This window comes from Psammomys obesus, unplaced genomic scaffold (genome assembly GCF_907164565.1).
Source record: "Psammomys obesus unplaced genomic scaffold, mPsaObe1.curated_primary_1811, whole genome shotgun sequence".
NCBI lineage: Eukaryota > Metazoa > Chordata > Mammalia > Rodentia > Muridae > Psammomys > Psammomys obesus.
The window spans coordinates 9,803,684-9,808,708 of NW_026596117.1; positions in this window are offsets into that span (position 1 = coordinate 9,803,684).

A 5,025-nucleotide genomic window follows, 5' to 3' on the forward strand; every position below is an offset into this window, starting at 1 on the left:
CTTGAGCCCCCTCGCCGTCCGCGCGCGCCCGCTGGCACGCCCCTCCCCGCCCGCGCGCGTGGCCGCCGGGCGCGCCCCGCCCTTCGGCCCCGGGGCTCGCTGAGGACTCCCGGCCTGGCTCGGGGCGCGCCTCGCGGGGGGAACCCCATCTAATCCGTCCGCCCCCCACCACCACCACTCCCCGCCCCAGGCTCATTAAAGGGGCGGGACCTACTCCCTTAGCTTCTTTCTCTTATAAACTAGCAGCAAAAGTTACCCCCCAGCCTTGGCCGGGCGTGCACGGAGACTAGGGGTTGTCCATGAAAAATGTGCGGGCGTTGACCACCCTCTTGAGAAGTGTTGCCGCCGGCCTCTCGAGTCCAAAGCCCTGGGAAATACCTAGTTCAGGCCGGGCGTGTGGGCTCTTCGCCGGTAATCCCAGCACTCTGGATGCTGTTGACACTGGAGGATCAAGAGTTCAAGGCCTGAGTTCAAGATCAACCTGGGCTATTTAGGGACCCCAGTCCAAATAAATTGAAAAATAAAAATAAAAGAAGATGCAGCCTGGCTGCACATTCCTGTAGTCCTGCTTGAAAGGCCTGAGCTCCAGGGCGTAAAGGTCACCGGCTACCACTTGGTAAACTGGGGGAGTTGCTCATGTCTGCAACAGTCTCAGACCTCAGTAGACAGAGGCAGGAAGATTGCCCAGAGTTAGAAGCCTTCGTGTGCTGCATAACAAATACCAGGCCAGCCGTAGCTACGGCTACGTAGTGAAACCTGTCTCAAGCAAACCTTTTGTCTCCACCCTCAGACCCTCTTTATCCTTACTAATTGTCGTCTTAAGCTTCATGAGGTAAAGTGCTTTCAAATTTCAAACTCTAACCAAGGGAAATTGAGTCCTTGTGGGAGTCGAGACAAAGCCAAGTCGCATTTAGTGCCCGATGTCTTGTAATGGGGACAGGGAGTCTCATTTCCTAAAATGCCTTCTTAGCCTGCCTTTCATGTCTTCCTAAAACGCGGGCCTAAGTAGCCTTTCCTACCAACTGAAGTTTCAAGGCCTGCATCACCTCATCTAAATGTGTGAACCTATTGTTAGTGCTACAACAGGGAGCAGCAGGTAGGTCCCACAGGACTGGACATGGAACCTCCCAGACCTTCAGGTTTCTCTTTTGACAGCCTCCATGACTTGAATTCATCTTGCTATCTGGCACAAAATTGGATAAATTGGATGTAATGGTACAATGGAAGCTGTAAGGTACTTGACCACCAAAGATTTCAGTGACCTTTTTGTTTGGTTGGTTTTGATTTTGGTTTGGTTTTTTTGAGACAGGGTTTCTCTGTGTAGGGGTGGCTGCACTGGAACTTGCCTTGTAGACTAGACTGGCCTCCAACTCACAGAGATCCACTAGCCTCTGCCTCCCAAGTGCTGGGATTAAAGGTGTGTGCCAACACTGACGGGCAATAAGTGACTTTTTTTTTTTTTTTACTAATACTGTCTCCCTGTGTAGCCTAGGCTAGCTTCCAAGTTGTGGTCTTTCAGCCTCTGGACTTGGTCTTACAGGTATAGGCCACTGTGCACCAAACTCTTTTCATTGGGACCCCTATACATGGAATCCGATTGAAAAAGAACTCTTAGTTGAATAAAATTGAAGCCAGATAAATAAATTAAAAAATAAACAAAACAAAGAGGCAGACATACCTCTGCGTTTTCAAAACCACAAAACCAGCCTGGTCTACAAATCCGAGTCCAGCCAATGCTACACTGAGAAACCCTGTCTCAAAAAAAAAAAGCAACAACAAAAACTTCCTTTCCATTGAACTGCTGAAGAGAAAAACTTTGTTGATGGCTTGGGCCAGTAATCCAAACACTTGCAGGTTCAAGGCAAGAGAACATGAGTTAAGTCATTTTCAGCTAGTTTGAGGCCAGTTTAGGATAGGTGACACCCTGTCCCAAAAGAGGAAGAGCCAGGCACAGTGGCCCAAACCCACTGTGTAACCTAGAATAACCTTGAACAATTGATCTTCCTGTCTACACCTCCCAAATACTGAGATTAAAGTCATTGACCAACATGCCCATGTTTTTTGCAGTACTGGGAATCAGAGTCAGGGAGTCCTGCATGCTAAACAGCTCTCTCCCAACTGCCTCTATCTCCGATCCAGCTACCCCCCCCCCACACACACACACACAGGCTTCCTCTGTGTAGCCTTGACTGTCCTGGACTGTTTGTAGACCAGGCTGGCCTTGAACTCAGAGATGTGCCTGCATCCACCTCCTTACATGTTGGAATTACAGGCATGCCCCACCATGTCCAGCTGTAAATGATTTTCATGTCTATGTATTTATTGGATTTTGATGGTGGTGGTGGTGGTGTGTGTGTGTGTGTCTGTGTCTGTGGAAAGTGTCTCAGGTAGCCCAGGCTGGCCTTAAGCTCTCTATGCATCTGAAGATAAACTTGCTCTGCTCTGCCTGCCTGGGAGCCATACACCAAGCAAGACATACGTGACTTTTTTTTAGACTTCTGAGCTTCTACTAAACTTGTCAGATCTGAGGCCAGAACTTGCCAGAACCCCAGAAGCAGAGACAGGAGGAGGGTCACAGGCAGCCTAATCTACACAGCAAGCTCTGGGCCTGCCAGAGCTGTGTAGAGAGACCCAGTCTGTGAAATGGAAGAGAATGAAGACAAGAACTATTTCTTTTATGTCCAGAAGGGAACGGCTTTTTACAGTTCCTGGATGAATGTCCTTCATTTCCTCAGAGTGACTGCTAACTGGAAATGGTTTATTAATTGTGGATTTAGTCCCTCTTATTGTAATGCAAATAGAGCAATGGCACATGGCAGCTGCATTCATTTAACATTTGCAGAGGCTCTTGTTCAAGGAATGGAATATTCAAAGTGACCCAAATTATCATGACATGCAGGACTCAGGTCAAATTCAAAGCCAAATTACAAATCAATAGACTTCCTGAGGTGGGGGGTGAGGGGGACTGGTCCTATAAACTTGAATTCTTAATTGTTTTTGACAGACCAAAATCTATTTTGCTGTCTCCGAAATTTAAGGTCTACAAGATAAAGACTCTGCTCTGTGAATGACTTATTTTCTCAGCGGTCTTTCCGGCGTGTTTAACCCCTCAGTCTTTCATTTCAATCATCTCATGCTCTCAATCATATTCCTCTCCAGAGATATGCTTCAAAGTTTGGTAAAAATACTGTTTTTGAACTTCCATGTGCTTTTCATTTCCAGCGCTTTCATCTTTTCCTTGAAAATCGCTTGGTTTGACTGGCCCCACACCAGTGCTATATTGGAGTTTAATAATCTCCTCTAAAAGTTATGTCTGCTTGGAGGCTTATGTAGATCAAAAATTAGAGTACAATGTTTCCATCCTGGTGTTGACATTTCTGTCTGACCTCTGTGGTCACCAATGAAAGGAAAGAAGGTCTCTGAAGGACTGATGTAAACAACCTCTCCTTGCCAAGGAATTTCCAACGTAAAACTCCCGGGGGAGATGCAAGAAATATCTCCTTTTGAAATTTTGTTTTGTTTTCATTTCCAGTTGTTTTTGTTGTTTTGTTTTTCTTTCTTTCTTTTTCTTTTTCTTTTTTTTTTTTTAAAGACAGCATCTCACTTTGTAGACCCTAGCTGACCTAGAACTCACTAAATCAGTGGTTCTCAAATTTTCTAATGCCCCCACCTTTTAATACAGTTTCTCGTGTTGTGGTGACCCCAACCATAACATTATTTCATTGTTACTTTATAACTGTAGTTTCTCGACTATCTAATGTGCAGTCCCCCAGGGGTCCCAACACACAGGTTGAGAAGCAGCGTGCACTAAATAAACCACGCTGACATAGAATTCAAAAATCGGCCTGCTTCCACCTCAGAGAGTGGAGATTAACAGTATGTGCCACCACACCTAACATTCATTTATTCTGGTTGTGTGTTTTCAAACACACCAGGCAAGCATCTGTAGAGGAATTTCAATTCAGAACATGGCTGCTCTGGCCAGAGATCCCATCCAAAGACCTTCTACAGCTGTGTGATCCGGCTGTAATGCAGACACGCCTTTAACGCAGACATGCCAGGAGACAGAGACAAGCAGATCTGAGTTCAAGGACAGCCTCCTTTAGAGCAAGTTTCGGGTAAAGAAAAGCTTAGGTCCAGGCGTGGTGGTGGTACAGGCCTTTAATCCCAAACAGTGAAGGTGAAGTTAGTTTGTAGAAGGAAGCACCCTTATTTGAAAGTGATGTTTAACTGGGTGGCAGAAAAGGTGACAAATCAAAGATTTGACAGAATAGGATACAACCAGCTCTCGGGGAGGAGAGGAAAGGGAAGCTATTTAAGGGGCAATGCAGAGAGAGGAGGAGGCAGTTTTACCAGAAGAGTTTTCCAGAGAGAGGTTGAATGAGAGTATAAACTAGACACAGCTGAAGACAGAAGTAGCCAGATAAGGAGCCAGAAGACTAAAAAAAATTGCTGGAGTTAGTTTGAGGCCAAGCAGAGTAATTCAAGGTCCGAGAAAAGCCAGATTGTATAAGTTTGAGCCAGAACAGCTGAGTTAAACAAGGCAGCCCGGAGCTCAGTAAGAAAAGAAAGGGTGAGTTTATTAAACAGTAAGTCTCAGAGGCTGAAAAACATTCTAGGCCTAGGTTAGATTGTTCGGAGGCTAGAAATTTCTAGGACTAGGCCTAGATTAGCAGACAGAGGCAGTAAGCCTCTAAGGCAACAATTACCTCCAGAGAATAAAAGCTCTTTTTACACACATACCCCAAGAAATTAATGAGAAACCAAAGGGGCGGTGGGATTGGGTATGATGTGCCTTTAATTACAACACTAGATAGAAGCAGACAGGCCTTGCTGAGTTCAAAGCCAGCCTGGTCTACACAGTGAGCTCTGGACCAGGCTGGACTAGACAGCTGGCCAGAAAGCCACAGGGAGATCTGCTGTTCTCAGTCTTTCAGTGCTCAGTCCTGCAGTGTTGTGGCTGCTCTTTACAGGGAAGGTAGGAAGCTGAAAGTAGGTCCTCAGGCAAGTACTTAACCAGCTGAG